Source organism: Polypterus senegalus, chromosome 2 (assembly GCF_016835505.1).
Source record: "Polypterus senegalus isolate Bchr_013 chromosome 2, ASM1683550v1, whole genome shotgun sequence".
NCBI classification, from domain to species: Eukaryota; Metazoa; Chordata; class Cladistia; order Polypteriformes; family Polypteridae; genus Polypterus; species Polypterus senegalus.
This window is the reverse complement of record NC_053155.1, coordinates 202257356-202278537: the sequence shown is the minus strand read 5'-3', so window position 1 is coordinate 202278537 and position 21182 is coordinate 202257356.

The following is a 21182-nucleotide window of genomic DNA, read 5'->3' as shown; positions in this document are numbered from 1 at the left end:
GGTCTTGGCGACAATCTGCATGCCTCTTCAATGAAAGTATACATTTATATAATCTCTTTGAATATCCCGCTACCAGTCTGACTCCACCACCTCCCCACATCATCAACATGGCACCTTCCAATTCAAAGTATAATTTAAGGTTCTTTACAAATACCAGTAAGTGGGAATAGAAGAATTGTAATTATCAAATAAACTCATTATACTAAGGGTCAGACGGTCAGTGGGGAGAAGAAAAAAATTCAGTGGAGAAAAACCACTGGGGTTGTGTGACTAAAAACCCAGCCAGCACCACTGGGCATTCTGTCATATATCTAATAAATAAATAAATAAAAGTGATTCAGTCCCCCAGCCAGCACCACTGGGCATTCTGTCATATATCTAATAAATAAATAAATAAAAGTGATTCAGGGCAGGTGTCATCAGGGACAGGATCTCAGTGTTTTATTACATCAGCATCTTTGGACTTTTGATCCCATTTACACTCTCTTATGATTGTATTATTTTGTGTTTTCTTTTTCTTCTTTTTCTTTTCTCTGTTTTTAGTTTGGTGGTTGAGGCACTGTGTGCTAAAATATTATCCAAAGCATCACTACCAAACATGAATAAGGATGAGATGTTAAGGATTCCATTTTGCATTAAAGTAGGCAGCCAAACTGAGTATATTCTCAAATTGTTTGAATGCAAAGACATATAGTGCCTTTTTTGTTGCAAACAAAGTCAAATAAATAGAAAAGAACAAAACAAAAACTAGAAAAGCGCTACTGACCAAGGAATCCCCTAGAAAGCGATTAAAAGAAAAAAATCTAGTGGTTGGTTTTGAATGTCTCTGGGCTTTACCATGGCTTTCCTTTCCTTGAAGATGTTTTGGTTGGCCTCAAATTTTGATTATGGGCTCAATAATGTATAAATTATTCTATTAACTATACTGCCATTTTAGCCATCTTTTTGGTTATAATAAACACCTTGGTATGGATTATATTTTTACATGACTATTATTGTTGTGACTATTGACTCTTACACTTATCTCATAGTTTACATTTTGTATTCATTGCCGTACCATTTTTTTATGTTCTGTGTTGCCACTAAAGATGTGAATGAGTGGTCAGCTCTTGCAACCCAATTAGTAATTGCCTATGTGAGACAAAGAAAAGACCATGGAAACGTTTAGATCCTGGTACAGAATAATATGATAATAATACTCTTACTTAATTAAGTACAAGTGTGCAGACAAGAAATAATGAAGAAAGGCTAAACCTAAAAGATACTTAGAAAATATAGAAAGTTAAACTGTACTGAAAGAAGCCTCAAATTACCAAAAGGGCAAGAACCGCTTCATAATGCACGAAAAGTCCAAAACTCCAAAAACTGAACAATATTTCATTTAAAGAGAAGTTTTTCTAAATTCTTGAGAAAGCATGAGGAAGCACAGAATGAAATACAAAAAGCAGTTAAATGTGCTCCGAGGGACAAAAGGGCAGCAGTTATAATAGCCCAAGTGGGCCTGTGGAATATGCTGTCACCTGCAGCACACCTCACAAGTTGCAATGTATTCCTTGACATCCTATTGAAAGCATTTCCACCAAAATTTAGATTTGAATAAAGAGCCCTTTTCCAGCGTGACCAAACATGGAACTCTGATAAAAGAAATAGAGAACTTCTTTGTAAAGGCAAGAAGAAACATATAAACAAACTGCTGGTATTCTGATAGATTGCACACACCCACTTTGAGCTTCTCAGTTAGAATTTAAAAGATTATTTACCTTAAGGAATCATTTTTCATCATCTGAAACCCTACACACCGTAGCAACAAAAGATCTGCACTAGATTCGCAAGCAGTTTTCACTATCCATTGCTTGACTATATTGTGTGATTGATTATTTTGCTCTGTTTGGTGCATGCAGGATATATGTTTATATCATATATTTATATACTTACATCATACTGTTGAAAATATATTGATATTTACCATTATTGTTCATTGATATTTATTTAGTTATTAGTGTTGGCTTTGCTGGTGTGGCATATATAGTACTATCCCCAATTGTTTGGTATAATGAAAATGAATTAAATTATTTCATCCTGCTCTTCACTGCATACAATTTTTTATTTCTTAAAATAAACAAATAAAAAACTGTATAATAATGGTTTGAAACAAGAGCACGACATTGAGAAAGCCAATTTTTCTGCTAGCCTCCAGATCAATATACAGTATGTACATTTCAACTAGTAATGCACTACTAATAATATGCAATTATAACACTTACCATCAAACTGCCTTGGAATAATTTTTGGGCAAATACATTAAGTAGATAGTAATAGATTATTAATATATACAGTATTGCGTTATTTTAATTATTAAAAAAGACAAAATGCAAATAAATATTCTGTGTTCAAAGTATGTTTGCCTACATTGTTAATTACTGATTAGACTATAGAACAGACACTCTTGTCATAATAAAGTGGACCTGAATTCCAATGTACTTATTTTTAGATCAAAAAGACCAGTATTTCATGTTCAGATCTTTTCAAGTGTCGACAAATTTTAATTTTCTTACGACTCATTTTCTGCACTAATTAAGAGTGCTGCATTAATACATTTCTGGGAATGAATCATCCCTTGAGGACTGCTCTTTAGGAATAACACTACATGCACTTTATGCTTATTGCACAAAAAAAAAATCTATCAAGTTTAATTTTTTCCTGACTTTCATCACTTTTTTCATAAATAATTAAAAATGCCAGTTTACAGAATCAAGTTTTCTAATAAGGTTTATACTGTTTCCAGAATGGTAAGATTTCTAGGCATAATGTCAGTTTTTATATTAACTTAACTTTAAGAAGAAGATGAATTTGGAGTACTTAGTATGTATTTTACATAAAATTAAGAATATAAACAGATATTTACAAAAGCCAATATATTATCAATCCATTCCGACATCCATACATCCATTTGTTCCACCCATTTATTTCATTCAGAAATGGCAAGAAGCAAAAGCTTATACTTGCATCACTGAGTGCTAGGAGGAAATGAAGCCAGCATGGGAGTTCAGCTCACCATGGAGTGCACACACCTACATTTTTCATAAGGGTCCAACTTACACTTAAAGGACAAGTGTGGCATTTTTCAAGTACAAGTTATTTTTACATAATCATGGTATATATTCATTTCCATCGGAATTTCAAGTTAAAAGCCTAAAAATACATGATTTATTCTTGTGGTTTATAATTAAAGCCAGAACTGTTCAAACTTACAAAATACATCCATTTTCAAGCCAAGTCCTTGAGTATTGCTATTATTATTATTCATTTATTTAGCAGGTGCCTTTATCCAAGGAAACGTATAATGCAAGTTCTAATACATACAAGAATGAAAGTGCAAAGTGAAAGTCAGCACAAGTGGGTAAGAACTACTACATAATTATACCTACAGCTAGACTAAGACAAAAACCAGTATAATAAACATTTTGTCAGTACAACAGCAGTTATCCTGTAAGAGGGAAATAAGGCGATCCTTAGGACTCCGGGGGCCCTAATAAAAGAACTCAATGGGGCCCTTCAACTCACCCTCCCTGAGTCCCAACATGGTAAAATGTATCTCCACTATTTTAGCACAAAGTCTTAATTAATAGGAGCAAGAGAGAGAATTTAATAAATACAAATGCTTTATTTCAATTTTGTAAACTAGGGGGCTCTGCCCCCTGCTCACTTCGCTTGCCAACCCCAGGGGACGGGCACTAGGCGCTTGCTATCTCGTGCCTGAGCCGCTCAAAGGGCATTGGGGCACTCCTCCATTAGAGAAAGTGATTGTATTTAAAGAGATGGTATATAGAAGAGTATGCTGGGTGCAAGAGGAAGAGACAAGAGAAGAGGAAGACAATTTTGTGCTTAATTATTATAGATAGAACATCAGTTACTTGAGTATTTTATTACAACTCTCTATTTAAAATACCAATAATAAAATGTAGTAAAAGTAAAACTAGAAGTAAAAAATTAAAATGTAATAAGTTAATAAAAAACTAAGCTATATTAAAACCTTGTTAAAAAGAATAATATGATTTACTTACATTCTATAAACATTGCTTTTTTGCATTTTTGTTTGCATATTGTTTGGAATATTTTTCTTGTTTTTGTTTATTGGATGATTCTCTTCATTCTTGATTTTTATTATATGCAGCTGCTTTTGTTCATTATCAATTTATTGAACATACTTTAAACAGTATTAGCTCTTACCACTTTTTTCTAGCACAATATAAAATTTGACGTTCTTGAATAGATAATTTGCTTTGCCATTATAACCAACTGCATTGAAGAACAAGTTAGCACTGAGAGTGACTCGGGGTGCTACGGAGAGAGGATATGCACAGTACGATTAATGATTGGGTGAGCGGTGTGGAGGGGAGTGGTCAGGGCTGAATATTATGGACACAACAGAAAATGTTTTTAAAATAAAAGGCAGAAAACAATAAATATATTTGTATAGAAAATAGAAAAAAAAACAACAATAATTGAAGAAAGTAAATTTAAAAACGGTAAATAAAAGTACTGTGTGTCTGTTCTGGGTCTGAATTGGTGACCTGGGGCCTCATGCATAACGCTGTGTGCATAATTCGCCGTCTATAACATGACGTAAGCACAAAAGCCGAAATGTGCTTACGCACAGAAAAATCTAGATACAGGAATCTGTGCGTACTCCAACTTCCACGTTCTTCTGCTACATAAATCCCAGTCAGCATAAGAAAGTAATGCTCGTGCAAGCGTCTTCTGTCCCGTGGTATAATCAACAAAAAGAAGTTGATCGAGTGACAGAGTGTCGGAGAAACTCAAAAGCTCAAGTGCACAAAGTCACACAGTACCTGTAATAAAAAAGTTGTCACATATCCAAGTCCATATCCAAAAGGCGAGTCGTAGCCCAACGTCTGAGTGTCATTTGAAAGCTTATTAGGGTACAGAGAAAAAAAAATAGGCACACAGTGGGGAAAAAGCACGAAATGTCAACTTTAATCTCTAAATTTCTACTTTTATCACATAGTTTATTTTGTCATTAAAGTATAACATCATAAACTTCATCTTAAAATCGATTAATTTACTAGTTTCTCAAATCCCACTCTGATTAAAGAAACACGTTAAATGCTTTGTTTTGTATTTGATCTTCTTTGTGGTGTGTGTGTGAATCACTATGTGGTTCTTAAAACCAGCTTTCTCTCCCACCGACAGGACAAAGAATCCATTACATTTGTGATATTACAGCTGTCTGATTTTTCATGATGTTAGGAATGAAAGCATATCATTAAACATGGGAACACGGTGGCGGTACTGTCTCTTTCAAACATATTAACTCCCAATTCCTGTCCTTACTTTTCTTTCTCCAAATACCCAATCACCACACAATCAGCTCTGTAATAGACGTTAAACCATCAGTAACCTTACAACGACGATTCTTCAAAACTTCTAAGGAACATTGAAATATCTTCGTTGTACGTGTTTAATTATTCTATCCATCTATCCTTCCAGCATACAGCAATCAATAAGGATCAATCTGTGAACTAGCAAGCGCTGCAGCACAGTGTCTTCACATGTTTAATTATTAACAATACAGATTATTTAAATGAAGTTAGTTTTATCTGTATAATATAATCAACATATTTTGCTGCATTTCATCTTAAAAATCATATGTATCATATGATTTCGATATGATACATCATGATTTAAATATCATATGTAAATACGTGCTTTATAAAGTGGCACAGGTTGTGAACTATTATAACTGAAGTACAAGTTTACAGTAAGGTAATTGTACTTATAAGTACAAACAGTTCTACAAGGAGCACCTGATAGACTGATTGACAGTGTTTAAAGTTCTTGGGATGAAACTGTTTCTGAACCGCAAGGTTCGTACAGGAAAGACTCTGAAGCGTTTTGCTGTGGCTGAGGCAGCATTTGCTTGATGCTGTATCCCAATAATTCTCTTTCCGATCAGCTGCTGCTGTGATTCCCCACTCAGATACAGTGATAAAAATACTCTGAGAGGTGCAGTGAGAGTAATATGGGAAAATATGATCCCCTGTGGCAACCCTTAATGGGAGCAGCTGAAAGCAGAAAAAGAAGGTGCAGTGAGAGTAACAACGCTAAAGCAGTTATGGTATTTGTAATGCTATGGCTATTCCCTGAACCATCATATTGTTACAGGTTAATTACAATCAGATGCATTACACTAATAAACAATATGCAGTTAGTTTCAGTGTATTTATAAAGCCGCATCAGGAATGTGCATTTAAGGAAAAAAGGGTAACCACACAGGAACAGTAGCACTGCTTTGACGCTGGATGCAAAACCGAGCGGAGAACTTGCGTACGACAGGGTATGAGGTACCGTGGAAATGTGTGTGGCTTTACGCCAAGTTTAGGTTTTATACATCGCGATTTGAATGTGGAAACGTTCTTACGCAACATTTCTGTGCATACACACCATTTATACATGGCTATCTAAGGACCAAATTTTGACTTCTTAGACCTCTGTCTCACTGTTACCCATGTACCCTGTGACCAAAATGAAGCTGCTGAATTTGGCTGCACACTAACTACAGTGGGGCCTGGAGAGACAGAAACTGAATCCCAAATGGATGAATTGTCTAAACTAAGGACCCAAATAAGAAAATCGGTATCATAATAGAACCCAATAAGAGGATTATTAGCCCATTGATACCGGAGTCATAAAGAGATATATAGCGCTTGCCATATATTACAATAAGTAAATGTTTTTGTTCCCGTACAAGTATATTTCTCAAATGAGTATTACTAAAAGAGAACTTTGGGAAACAAATGTATTGTTAAAACCATACAACATCCGCCCATTTTTGAAACTCACTTATTCAGAGCAGGGTTGTGTGACTGATGGAGCCTATCCCAGCAGGTAAGAAGCACAAAGCAGGAACAATCCCTGGACAGGGTGCCAACTAATCACATGGGGATCACCCACATACACAAATACACACACACACTCGCATCAGCAATCTACCTAACCTACATGTCTTGAACTGTGAGAAACTTGAACATTAAACAAATAATATCATTTAAAACAAAAATAGATTCCTTGTGTATATTACTACCAGTGGAAAAGCTAAGTATAAGCTTTAGTAAAGCTGACAGAAATAAATTATTTGGTTGTGGTGGGAAATATGACCATTGTTGCAAGGATAGTATGAAAGTTCACTTAGCTTATTCATTTGACTCATGGTGCCCATTAAGTAAATATTTACCTCCTTTTAAATAACTTTTTTTGTTTAAAAATGACATTTTTAAAATGAACTTCACTGTTAACAATACATTTTTCTAAATGAGTTTCCAAATAGTTTTAACATAATCTGGTTTCAATTAACCAAGTTAAAAAATAAATAAATATTCATAAAAAATATGTATTTTGTGTACTATAAATAGTACACTATTTGCATTTTATACAGGTGATAGGAAATGTTCAACTCTACTGATAGACATCATGCTGAAGTCCACAGCTTGTCTCAAACATTTCTTTCTTCTTGATGGCAGAAGAAAGTGCAAAGCATCTGCACATCTACATGGAAAGCAAAAAAGATGTTACCAAAACGTCTACAAACAATTGAACAAACAAGTCCCACACTGTTGCTTTGTAGCATAGCCAATGTGTGCCCCAATATTGGAACTCTTTGAGCGTTATGATCTATATTTTATTTACTTATTACTAAGTTGTGGCAATTTGAGGTATTTCGTTTGTGGCATTTTTTTCAGTCTGTATCTTTTATTGTTTAAGGCACGGTGGTGCAGTGGTTAGCACTGTTGCCTCGAAGATCACATATTTGGCCACAATAATTGATCCAGCATAGTTGGCAGATGTTTTCTTAGCCCTCAGGGACACCTAACAGACCATTACACCATTATAATTCACTCAAAGCTAGTTCAGTTCCTCCTTCTCCATTGACTTCAATGCATTTGGTGGAGTTTGACAAAGTTCATGAACACTTCCATAGTTTTGATAAATTTGAGGCAAAGCAAATTCAGCGGGTTTCCCTCATCATTTATGAACATTAACCTACAGGAACTAAAAATCCAGTAGTTTATGTTGACAAAGTCTCTTTATCCTCCAGGCAATGCAGAGAAGCAATTAAAAGAGTGAACAAAACATGTTATATTGCAGTAAGTCAAGGGATGTTATGCTTATAATGTTCCCACATTAATGAGTATTATTGAGACATTACTGGGGGCTGAACTAACAATTTTATGGTTTAAAAGTAATCACTTTAGCTACTACACAAAAATTATTAAATGGAGAAGTGAATTTGGATCTCAAGCTAAATAGCCTAAAACAAATACCCAAATCATGTGGGTGAAGCGGAGATCCTGAAATTTCTATAAATGATTTTGATAAGATGTGGGAACAATTTAAGTATTAGATTAATATGGTTAATATGCAAAATGGTATCCTCTCATTTGTAACATTCCTTATGTTTTTATGTAATGTTCTATCTTAATGTTTCTGTAGACTTTACCACTCAAAAAAGAGCATGTTTTACATTTTAAGTAATCCCCATACAAAAGCAGCATGGTGTTTATAAGATTAGCACTGCTGACTCACAGATCCACGGCTAGTTTTAGTTATTCCCGTGTCTATTGTAATTTTCTCTGGTTGTTCCTACCTCCCAAAAGGTTAGGCTAACTAAAAAATGTGCCAGGTGTTAGTAAATGTGCCTTTTGTCAGGTTCTTTATGTTGCCTTCCACTTGATTTTGACAAAACAGGCATTTGTTTCTCACTGTTACAATCCAATCAGATGAGTAAAAAATAAATAAAAATATTAATCACTTTTTTCTTTGAGTACATCCACTAACTAAGCAATAGACAGTATTGGTTTTAGTAAGCAAAGAGTGTTCCTTAAGCATGAATTTTTACAACATAAGAACTAAGTTTTAGGCAAGCAGTCCAGTTTCAGGGCATCCTTGAATCAAAACCAAAATCCAAAACAACTTTCTGTACAATTACCTGAGCCGGCTGCATTGGCAAACAACTGTAGGCCAGCAGGCAGACAACAGGTACACAAAGTAGTTAATGTATAGGAGGATAGGCTTGCTGCAAAAAGTCTGTCATTTCAATATCTAAGTAAACCTTTATGCATAACAATCAATGAAGAAATTATCATAGTTATTAATTATTATAAATTGTAGATTTTGTTATACTGTTGTATAACGTGATGAATCGTTGTGCATCCAAGCCAATCTGTTATCTCAGTTTTCTTTCTTCCTCCTCCTCCTCCTCCTCCATGTTCTGGAGTATAAGAAAAGCCCAGGGATTTGGTTGAGGAGATCTAGGTGCATCAAAGCATTCTTTCTCTACTTCAAAAGGAAGGGCCGAAGCTATCTCAAAGTGACCTTATCCAGATGGGTCATGGGGAATTTCAGAGAGAAGACATACTCATTGAGTACACAACTGGAAAATTTGGGTTCATTTTTTTCTGCATACTTGACCCAAAGACTACAATTAAAATGGGTACCAAAAAAAAGAAAGTCAATTCACGTCCTAAAGCAGCAAAATAAGAAGTTTTCCCTTTAAGCGGCTGTAATTAATGCATTCCGTGGGCAGCAGACCCTAGATAAAAGAGATACTGGCAAAACAAAACTTGTCATTTAGAGGATTAGAAAGTTAATAAGAAGTCTTTAAGACTGTTGATTTCTTCCGAACAAAATTTATATTATGAAATGAATTGAATATTTTACCCTAAGAGTGCTTCTCAGTGGTTTGTTTGTCATTCGGAGAACACAACAGCTACAAACTGAGTAAGAAGGGGACACAGAAGCAGATAGTTAATAATGTTTTTTTAGAGAAATTGATACGTTAACTCATTTCTCCTTTGTCAAAAAGCTAGTACAGATATGTTCTTATAGTTTACATTTAAGATTTTATTGAAGTCTCTAAATAAACTTTATTGCATCTTTGTGCTAATAGACAGATACTGTAGGGTAAATTTAGCTTGTTCTGAAGCTCAAGAAATATTATGACAAACAACAGCAATCTTCCCCAAATATACAAGAATTACAAAAAAGAAAACTTCTGACTAGGCTATGGATAAGAGAGCAGTCAAAGTGAGGCATTAAAAACGTTTATTGCTATAGGTATAAAGGAGCCCCAGTAGCGTACTTTGACACACTTCTGCTTAATAATTCATTGGCTGAAAGTCCTCAGTGTTAGTGTGTCAGAGAGAGGATGTGCAGCATTGTTTATAATGACTGTCAGTTTTGTTTTCACTCTCTACTGTGCTACCATATCAGTAGATCGTCCCATAACTGAACCCTCGCTTTTAATCAGCTTGTTGATTTGGCGGGCATCTCTTAATGTTATGTAGTGTGCTGGGCCAGTAACATCATAGAAAATATCAATGATTGTTACAAAGTTGTAGAATAAGTGAAAAATGTCACTGTCCACATTAAAGGAATGCAGAAAAAAGAAACTGGTCTGACCGTTCTTATTTGGTTCTTCTGCATTACCGGACCAATCCAGACAATAATGTGGACTGTCAAATCCTTATAGGAGTGTATCACATCCACATTCACTTCCTCCATAGCGATCACGTGAGGATGCTCTTTACTGCAGCAAAAGTCAACCAGTTCCTTGGTTTTGCTGATGTTAAGTTGTAGGTAATTCTCTTTGCACCAAGAAACATTTTCCACTTCACTAACATAGTACTTGACTCCTGTTGTTAATACACCCCATTAGTGAGGATTCATCTGAGAATTTCTGCAAGTGACATGACATGGTGTTATAATTATAGTCCAAGGTGTACAGCATGAAAAGAAAAGGTGATGGAGTTGTTTATTTTGCTGCTCCGGTTTGGCTTACATTAATCTCAGAGATACAGTCCTTAATGCAGCAGAACCAATTCCCCTATGGGCTGGTATAGTCAAACACTGTTTTTTTTTATTAATTTATTTAAGAAGACTTAGATTTCACACATTTTCATAAATTATAGGACGCCGGCATCATTCCATTTAGCATTTAAGGTAAGAACATCAGATCAATGTTTCAGTGCAACCTTTTGCTTCCTCAATGAATATCATAAAATCTGTTTGGAAATAATTACCTGCCTCCTGCGTGATATTAATCTGTATGCGCATACATAAAATCATATGACTCACAGAAGTTAAGTAAACATATGTTCACATAGCCTTTTTTCAAAATAAAATATTATAAAGGTAACATTTTGAAGTTAAATATTGTATTTTTCCCTTTGTGCTTGTTATTGAATTTCTATACTGCTGGCATTTGTTGCATTCATTTTTGTGATATTGAAGTGTAAATCTTTAGGCATTTACTGTGTAAAACAGATGTTGCCTGGGAGTTGTATGCATACTAAAATGCACAAGCTAAACAAAGCTTTTTCATTTGCGTCACTGCTGTAGTCACTCACAACCCAGACATCAGCACTATTTTCAAAGCATCTTGATCACAAAGTACAGGCTGCAATTGGCATTGAATTAAATCCTATTTCACTTCAAGGCTTAAAACTGAATCAACAGCTTAAATGATCAAGGTGGTACAAGTTTAGCAGTAGTGAAAATAAACCTTTCCTTTTTTCTTTTATTCTGGAAGTTCCAGAATTCTACAAAAGTTAAACATTAAAAGACTTTCAAACAAATTTAAGAACTGAGCTGATTTTTTTTTGTTCAATTAAATTGCCAATGAACACTACCAGAATAATTTAACTTTAGACTATTGAACTACTGTGCCATTTAGCATGACTTCAAGGTTGCTGACAGTAGACATTAAGTTATCAGCAGTGGTTTCCAGTTCAGTCTTGCGGGGCAACTGTTTCAAAATCAGTGAGTCATTTTAACTCAAAATGATCTAATTGTTTAATTAGCTGGTCCTTTTTTCTTCTTTTATTCTGCACTTAAAAAGAGCAGTAATCTAAGAAGTATATTCATTAGAAATTTAGAATTATTTGCATTTTTGTTACAGCTTTCCGTTTTACCATTTTTGTATTAATTCATCTTTTTGAATGTGAGATTTCCTCCCTTAATTATGTACTTATAATGACAGTTAACAATGAATGAGGCAGACACCAGGACAAAAGACACAGAATGATGAAAGTCCATCTGAAGTGGATGCTATCAATCTCTGAGTGTTATAAAACTTAAATGAAATAACGTTTATTCAAAATATTACTTCCCAAAAATTGTATCACTGTTAAAAAAGCCTTTCCTTACACCATGACAGCAATTAGCTTGCTCTGCTTTTTCTCTAATAATTGTCAGTCCTACTAATATTTTAAAAACCTCAAGAGGTCTGCAGTAGTTATATTATGAATTTTTATTGAATTTTACCTAAATTAAAATTGGAATTGATTTACAAAGCCACACACCTACAAACATCAGGCACTCTGCAGAAATGCTATTCCAGTAATATTTCCATGTTTTTCTTAACATATTCTGCTTGTTAAAATTACTTCAGTGCAAATGGTGAATGATATTCACTTATAACTTGCAAGGGCTGAGTCTGGGTTTAAACCTACAAATGTGAAGAATAGCTGTATAATAAAGATCTAATTTCAAAGCATAGAATTAAGGAGATTAACATGTATGGTGAGTTCCTGGAAGTATTTCTGGGGGCTATGCATGTTGTAGGAGCAGAGTGAAGCCTTACTTCCCACAGACACAGTATGGGGAGATGCACTAATACAAATCTAAGGCCAATGAGAAGATAAGTTGACCTGAAATCTTGAGATGTAGCCATTATTTGACAAAAAACATCCATCCATTTTCCAACCCGCTGAATCTGAACACAGGGTCACGGGGGTCTGCTGGAGCCAATCCCAGGGCACAAGGCAGGAACCAATCCTGGGCAGGGTGCCAACCGACTGCAGGACACATACACAAACACACCTCAATCACACACTAGGGCCAATTTAGAATCACCAATCCACCTAACCTGCATGTCCTTGGACTGTGGGAGGAAACCAGAGCGCCCAGAGGAAACCCACGCAGACACAGGGAGAACATGCAAACTCCACACAGGGAGGACCCGGGAAGCGAACCCATGTCTCCTAACTGCAAGGAAGCAGTGCTACCACTGCACCACCGTGCTGCCCTGACAAAAAACAATACAAAGATTTCTTAAAACATTACTATGTTTTCATCATTTTTCATGGAGTAAACCTCCATCTTCTCACATACAGTATATTAATTTTCATGATTGTTCATCCCTAATTACTCTTAAGAAAAGTTGAGTGAGAGTTACTTATAAAAATGCAGATTGACCTTCTGGGTCTTAATTTCAGAATAAGAGTTTGTAATATGAAGTCAAGACAGAGACACTATTTGAACAAGTCAGATAATCCCTGAAAGATATTTTGAATTTTAGTTTTCTATTTAGCTATAAAGAAGTTGGATACGTGGGTTCAGTCGATGAGTGACTGAGTGGAAAAACAATTTTAAACAGCAGACAAATTTACTGATTTGTAGTTCCAATGCTGCGGTGTTTAAAGCAGCTTTTGCAGACCTTCAAGGGTATTGGTATGAGTGTGTGCCACTCATTATCTCATACTAACTCATTATCAAACACACTCAGAGTCAGAGTCGAGGAAGAAAGAAATCCTATTCTAGGCACATTGAGCACAAGGCAGAAAGGGTTCAAGTCCATCTAAGGCCACATACACATCTATATACACTTCCACTGGGGACAATTAAGAATTTATGTATGCTTGTATGTAAATATATATATATATAGTAGCTGCAGTGTGTTTACCTGACCAGAAATAAATCTCACTACGTCATTTTTCCATCCTCACACGAGTTTGTCAAACACAAAAACTTTATGAGTGACACCACTTTGACAGGACTGGAGGAGGTGTTACAACATGTTTAACTCTTCTTACTATTTCCATTCTAAGAACAAAGGAAGTCTCACTTGCTGAATAACATCACCTCTGGTCTCATAAAGCTTCACCTCTTCCATTCCACATTGTATAAAAGACAGAGATTTATGCTTCCATAACATTTGTTGACTACCAGGCCAAAATATTTATGATAAAATGGGATTATCCCACCTGGGACCCCAACTGATTTATAAGGGATTATATTTATTATGTAGAACGCACAATACAAAAATTAGCTTGTGTAGGATTTACAGAGTGCTTGTTCTCTTTAAGGTAAGATTATCAATGGTTTTTAAATCCTTCTGCATTAACAGAGTCCTGCAATTTTTTAAAGTGATGTTCCAAGGCCCCAAAAAAGGTTCTGCCCTTGATAGTCTAAAGTCTTTCAAAGTCATTTCCTAGTTTTCAGGGTTAAGATTCCTTTCTCGGCAGTTACTCCTAGTGCCAGGTGGAGTTGCTTTTTTGTTGTGAGTCAACTGCTGCCATTCTTGTCAAGCTACTTCTTTTATTATGGTTACTTGGGACATGTGACCTGGAGGGTGGAGCTTCTCTGATTTATCCTGACCTCTCTAGGTGAAGGTGGAAATGCTATTCTTCTCCCCGAGTACTATTGCAGCTATGGTGAGGATTTATACATTGGTTCTGGTGCAGTGAGAAGCTGATTGGTCATCTTTCCATTTTTTAAATGTAAAGGTGCCTATAGGTTAATTTTAAAAAAATACATTTTTCCCTACAATAAATAAATAAAAGAAAAAATTAGAAATGACAATCTGCTGCTTTCTTGTAGCTCACTCTTCACTATTTATTTGTGTTTGACAGTATCACCTTTCCCAAGTCTATTGATTCATAATTAAGTCATAAAAATGTTACTGAAATTAGGATTTGGAGTCCACAGCTGCTAAAAAGTGACAGTTGTGCTGCATTTCGGCATGTTCTTTGGTAGACCACCAACACCTTAGTACAGCCAATCATGCTCATCTCTGCACAATGTATTGCCAGTATTTAAAAAGGTGCTCAGCAGTTTTAATTGTAAGAATGCAGAAGTGTTTACAGAATGTGAAGAATGTATTTAAACACCTGAATCATGTAAAGTTCCAACAAACAGGCATCGGTGAACTGCTGCCAGAAATAATATGGTCAGTTAAGACCTTCCAGTCCTCTGTTGCCTAGTCTGTAATTCACTTCTTCTGTAATAAAACATTTGTATACTCTCCCTCAGTTGAAAGGATGGCAGTAGTGCTGAAGACAAAGAAAGTTCTGCTTTAACAGAGCTGATATTCATTATTTGAATTTATCTTAAAACACTTTAAATCGGGTTTTTCAGACTTCCATGCATTCATAATTAGACAAGTACAGTTTGAACTCAATAATAGTCATTTTGAGTATATATCGAGCACTGAACACTATATAAATCCTGTACTACAATTTGACACACATCTTATATCCTAATACATATGATTTAATAGTAGTGGTTCTATTACATTTAGATAACAAGGTTAAATTTATTTCACCTTTCAAAGTGGTGAAAAAGCCTTGAATTATTAAACAATAGGTTGATTACAATAAATTGAAAAGATAATACAAGCATTAATTAGCCAGTTTATTTTGCATTTTGGTTATAACTGGAGTACTAAGGAGTTGTACTGTGTTAGCCATTATGAATGCAGTGAGATGTCAAGCAAAATGACACGTTTTATTGGCTAACTAACTAATCATTACATCTTCCCTGAAGAGGCGGGATGATTTGCCTCGAAAGCTTGCATATAATCTTGTTAGTTAGCCAATAAAAGATAATAACTGGAGTAGTTTAATAGCTGTACTTACATATCTCCTACAGTATATGCTATTAGTTGCCCCTCTATCTGTTAAAATCAACACTGTGCTTAAAACAGCAACAAAAGCAGATCTGATAGTACAGTACATGTTGAACTAGCAAAAGTTTAAAAAATTGTTGGTATTGATAGATAGATACGTCCCTCTTCTTTATGCTGCCTCCCCAGCACACCACCGCGTAGAAGAGGGTGCTCACCACAACCATCTGATAGAACGTCTGCAGCATCTTATTGCAGATGTTGAAGGATGCCAGCCTTCTAATGAAGTATTGTCGGCTCTGTCTTCTCTTGCATAGAGCATCAGTATTGGCAGTCCAGTCCAATTTATCATCCAGCTGCACTCCCAGGTATTTATAGGTCTGCACCCTCTGCTCACAGTCACCTCTGATAATCACAGGGTCCATGAGAGGCCTGGGCCTCCTAAAATCCACCACCAGTTCCTTGGTCTTGCTGGTGTTCAGGTGTATGTGGTTTGAGTCGCACCATTTAACAAAGTCTTTGATTAGCTTCCTATACTCCTCCTCCTGCCCACTCCTGATGCAGCCCACGATAACAGTGTAGTCTGCAAACCTTTGCACATGGCAGGACTCCGAGTTGTATTGGAAGTCCGATGTATATAGGCTGAACAGAACCGGAGAAAGTACAGTCCCCTGTGGCGCTCCTGTGTTGCTGACCACAATGTCAGACCTGCAGTTCCCGAGACACACATACTGAGGTCTGTCTGTAAGATAGATATTGGTTTGCTATTGAAAAGCTATGGCGACTTCTTTATATTGAAGACCAAGATAAGTTTTGTTTAATCAGAAGCTTTTTTGTTCTGCATCAAAATAGATGAGGACACAAGGGGATGGAAATAAATATACCACTTTCATTATAGAAAAATGTGTACATTGTCAGCAGTGTGATCAGGTAAATCTTGGTTGTTTGGTATAAATCAGCTTATGGTGAACAGCATCCAATAACCAAAAAAGCATTAGTGACAGCAAATTAATATTTATTAAGGAAAGCAACATTGTATTGGGTCCATTAGTTTTACTACACAATTAAGTTTGGTGCTATCGGTTTTTCAAAATATCTAATGTATGTAGGGGGCCATGTTTTAAAAACCTGATGTCGCTAGGATTGTTGCTGCTTTAAGTTTTACTGTCAAGGGTTAAATAGATAAAATATGGTCAAAAAGTCTTATAACGCAGTATCAGTATCTTCTACACAATTTCTTCTTTGAAAGGGCATGGCTTATTGTGTTCAAGCAGAACGTAAGAGAGTGTTCAAGAAATAATAGCTGCTCTCCATACACTTGTCAAACACTGCCATGTCAGAGGACTCCTACTGCAAGATTCAGATTTTATCGTAACTAAGGCAGTCCTTTATGCAATATAGAATGAAGCACAAGTAAACAGAAATCTCTGACATGCGGGGCCTAAGAGAGACAACTAAAAATATTGATACCATTCATCAGTAGCATCTGTCATTGTACTTATCCATCCATTTTATGAATCTGCTTAATCCATGGGGAGACAGAGCTTGTCCAGGAAGCATGTGGCACAGGGCAGGAACCAGCTTTGCATCAGTCTATCACTGAGCACTCTCATAGTGAACCAGTTTAAATTCTCCAATTCAGCGGACAAAGTCATCTCTGAAATTAGTAAGGAAGTACCCAGAGAAAAAGGACCATACTTACAAATAAGGATCATTCCTCTGCTTAAGGATGATACATATTCTGAACTGGAGGTACACTCCTCCTACACACTTAAAACAGCTGTGGCTCTGGTCACATTAAGTCAACAGAATACAAAACAGTAGATTAAAATTACTTAATAAAAAGAAAACTAACGTACTAAAACAACACAAATAGTACTCACATTTACAGGTGGAAAACCGCTGCCTTGTCGTTGCATCAGTAGGAACAAAGACATAAAAATGTAAGAGCACAAACCATTCAGTTTTAAGCACAATTTTTTTTTAATAATGTACATAATTTTCTGTTATGAAAACTAATACTTTAAACAACATATTGCTCTGTGCACCACAAGCATACCAATGCACCAGTAAGCAGAATAAGCAGCCCAGCTGCAAGTAAGACCATCAATCATAATGCTTATAATCATTAAGGCAGTAAAAGCTCACTGACACCAACTACTGTTAGAAATGATGAGAAACATTCTTTATTGTACTAACAATTTTGTGTCCTGAATCTCAGACGGTTCTGAACTTCTTCTGTTAATGCATACTATACACATCAGTATCTCAGTCTCACTAAAGTAGACTGTTTCTTTGCTTGTTGCTTGACTAAAACCTCACAGTGGCTTCCTTGCCTGTGCCGAAGCACTTTCTGTATTAATAAACTCTGATTGTGTACAACATTGGAGTGCACAAAATGAGGAGGACCAGAGAACAGGGGTTCCAAAAGAAATACTGTTTTCACAATAGACGCATAATGATTAGGGTAAGGGTAGGAGGGGTTGGGACTTCGATAATAACTAAATAGTTTTCAACTTCAAATTGATTAAACATTGATTTTTTTTTTCATGGACATATCCCTAGCTACTGCTAAGGGCATCTGCTATATTTGTGTATGCGTGTAATGTCATGAGGTAGTGGTCACAAATTTTGGCAACCATATTAACTTATAAAGAGCTAATGTGCTATAGTTGTTTGCACTTTATTAGCATGACCATAATCTTGTTAGCTTCTCATGACTTTATTATTTGGTAGTGATCTTTGCTTTTGTTATAGGAACTCAGAACTCTCTCACAGAACAACTAATGAACCTTTCTGATCTTTTGTTTAAGGAAGAAATTCTATCACGAAAATAACAGACTTGAACTAAAAATAGGAGCATAATACAAAGAAATATAACATGTAAAATAAACAGGCACAGATAAAAATGTTAAAAAAAAGTTCAACGTATTAAATTACAAAAGAATGCTGCAATTCCAAAAAGATCAAAAGAGTGAGGCCATTAACACTATTTCAAGCATGCTTTAAAATTGGAGGAAACCTGGTGTTAATTTCACATTTTCAACCCCAAGAGACATCACATGCCAACCACATGACTACAGTTGCACTTCATGTAATTCATTTGGATGTCTGGAACAATGTAAGACTGCCTGCAAAGCAAAATTAAAAATACAAAAAACTAAAAGATACATCACATAAAACTAGCACCACATGTGCTAATTTTGCTGTGAACTCTGACGTTAAGAGAACTTGTGAACAGTTACATTAATTATAACATCCTGTAAAAGTACAGCATTCAAGATATTGAATCACGTACAGAATACAGTAATATTGAAACATTTGGAATCCTCTAGAATCTATACTAATAAAAGGCAAAGCCCTCACTGACTCACTCACTCACTCACTCACTGACTGACTGACTGACTGACTCATCACTAATTCTCCAACTTCCTGTGTGGGTAGAGGGCTGAAATTTGGCAGGTTCATTCCTTACAGCTTACTTACAAAAGTTGGGCAGGTTTCATTTCAAAATTCTACGCATAATGGTCATAACTAGAAGCTATTTTTCTCCATTTACTGTAATGGAGATCAGCTCGAAAGCCGTGAGGGGCGGAGTTTCATGTGACATCATCACGCCTCTCACGTAATCACGCATTACGTAGAAAACCAGGAAGGGCTACAAAACGCGCTGAAGAAAACATGCATTATATTATTAAGAAGGCAGCGAAACAATTAGAAGCGAGCGAGTGACATATAAAACCATATTCACCGGCTCACGTGAACTGACGCAGTGCGCAGACAAAAAGCAACAGTTCCAAAGAGTGCTGAACAAAAACCGAATTACACTGCTACGCTCAAATAGACAAACCACACGCCGTGGCGCAATAGTAGAGCCTTCGCCTGTAGCGCCGAGGTTCGATTCCCGAGAGGGGATGCACTAAGTATGTACGCGCGCTTCTCGATTCATTTTAACCTCGCATCCCCTTAGTTTGAGACGTATGAAAACACATGCGGTTTATGCAGAAAGACAGATCACCTATTGAAGCTTCATGAATAATGGATACTTTATTCGCGATCAATGATTGTTTTGGTAAAGCCATACTCAGTGTATTTATTAGATGAACGGTAAAAAAGTAAGAGCGAGGGGACGGTAACTTACTGAGGCACACAAGCAAAACCACAATAGCACGCGGGCTCGATGTACTGTAGTGCGCGTCAACTCGATCTGACTTACGCGATCACATTCCAAAAAATATTTCTTTTCAAGTTCTATTTAGTCCATATGTGTCAAACTCAAGGCCCACAGGCCATATCCGGCCCGGCGTGTAATTATATCCGCCCGAGATCATTTTATATACTGTATTATTGTTATTAATGGCCCGGGGATATGAAGCGCTGGTAACACAATAAACTACAGATCCCATAATCCAGCGCTTCAGCTGCCTTGTCGAACACTTACGACGTTAATCAAGTCTAGCTTATGATGCTACAAGTTATTGCCAAGCTAGCCCACACGATGCCAAAGAAAAAAGGTGATTCTGAACATAGAGCCTTTAAAAACCGATGGGAGGCTGAGTATATGTTTACTGACATTGCCGGTACACCCGTGTGTCTCATTTGTGGAACGTGTGTACAAAAACTGGGGTCTCCTACCCAGCAAAAGTCGAGCAGCCGGCGTGCGCACATAGCTGTGCCGGCCTTCGAGACGCTGACTGCGCTTCTGCCTTAAGTCAAAGTGAGCACTTTTAATTTTTTTAATCCTCCCCCTGAGCTATAGCCCAGACAAGTGCAAACACGGGACCCCTTTTCTACACCACGGCAAAATAATATTAAGGCGATTCACACTTTCTTTTGCACGTATACGATTATCAGGTCGTCAGCTCGGATTATGAAGACACGCACACAAGTGGAGGACTGACAGTGCCATCACAGCCGATTAATGGCAGGGACGTCTCACCAGTCTACACAAGACCCACCACGACTGTCCCCAAAAGGCGATCATAACGTCACCGAACACATGTCTCTATACTATATAAAAGAAAAAGGCAACTTTCCTTTCTTTACACCTTTTTTCCTTTTATCCCAAACCAAACCCTTTCTCTCTTAACACTGCAGAAGACACAAAACAAATTTTCTTTAATTTCTGGTAATACCGGTAAGGCACATTACCAGAGGCAGAAATTTGAACGTTCACATAGAAAATGTAATTTCTATACCACACCCGTCGTGTAGCGCCTTTCAAAATGGATCTACTACTGAGAGATGATCCATATACATTTTAGCTGCTGTTAGTACTACTTACCTGTTCTGTTATACCGTCTTTTAAAATGTAGTTTACCCGCAACCACTCGAGTAGTGCTCAATGTACCTGTACTTCTTAAAACGTTAATGTTTTACTGTTTAATAACTTATAGACTATATTTTATTATTTTTCCCTTGCACTCAGTGACCAAACCTATACACACACATATAGACACATACATATATATACACATAT